This window comes from Solanum tuberosum, unplaced genomic scaffold (genome assembly GCF_000226075.1).
Source record: "Solanum tuberosum cultivar DM 1-3 516 R44 unplaced genomic scaffold, SolTub_3.0 scf00348, whole genome shotgun sequence".
In the NCBI taxonomy this organism is placed as follows: domain Eukaryota; kingdom Viridiplantae; phylum Streptophyta; class Magnoliopsida; order Solanales; family Solanaceae; genus Solanum; species Solanum tuberosum.
Genome location: NW_006239285.1, coordinates 80,345 through 81,511, shown reverse-complemented (window position 1 = coordinate 81,511; position 1,167 = coordinate 80,345).

Sequence of the window (1,167 nt, the reverse complement as noted above, 5' to 3'; positions counted from 1 at the left end):
ACAATCTCATTAATGTAAAGCTTGGCATAATCCTCCGTTGAATATGTAGTCTTGACCGCCAAAAAGCAAAAAGACTTAGTAACCCTATCAACAATCACCCAAATGGAGTTATGTTGTTTGCGAGTACGAGGTAAACATGTGATGAAGTCCATATTGATCACTTCCCACTTCCAAGTAGGAATGTCAGTCTCTTGAGTCATACCTCCTGGTTTCTGATGTTCTACCTTGACTTGCTGGCAATTGGGGCACTTAGCCACAAAATATGCTATATCTCTTTTCATACCATTCCACCAATAGACTTCCGTAGATCGCGGTACATTTTAGTGGCGCTTGGATGAATAGAATATCTGGAATTGTGGGCTTCTGCGAGAATATGCTGTCTCAATTCACCCACATCAGGAACACACAATCTACCCTGATAGCGAAGTACACCATCTCCCCCTTGGGAGAAAACCTCAACTCTCTGATTGTGGACGGCACCCTTAAGCTCAAGCAAGATTGGATAACTATCTTGGTTTTCCTTAACCTCTACTACCAAAGAAGATTTTGTCCCATTTTGAATCGTTACACCACCATTTGATATGCTCATAAGACGAACTCCTAGGCGAGCAAGTCTATGAACATCCTTTGCTAGCTCTCTTCTTTCTTCCTCAACATGTGCTACACTACCCATGGATAATCTGCTAAGAGCATCTACTGCTACATTCGCCTTACCCGGATGGTAATGCACGCTCATATCATAATCTTTGAGGAACTCAAGCCACCTTCTCTGGCGATGATTCAACTCTTTCTAGGTGAATACATATTGGAGGCTCTTATGGTCTGTGAACACATCTACATGAACACCATACAAGTAGTGCCTCCAAATCTTGAGTGAAAACACCATTGTTGCAAGCTCGAGGTCATGAGTCGGATAATTCTTCTCATGTACCTTAAGTTGTCTAGAAGCATAAACTATAATCTTACCTCGCTGCATCAACACACAACCTAGGCCGACCCTGGATGCATCACAATAGATCACATAACTATCTGAACCCTCTGGTAGAGTCAAGACAGGAGCTGAAGTCAACCTAGTTTTCAATTCTGCAAAGCTTTTCTCACAATCATCTGACCATTGGAACTTAACCTTTTTCTGAGTCAACTTAGTCAATAGAGAAGCTATGGATG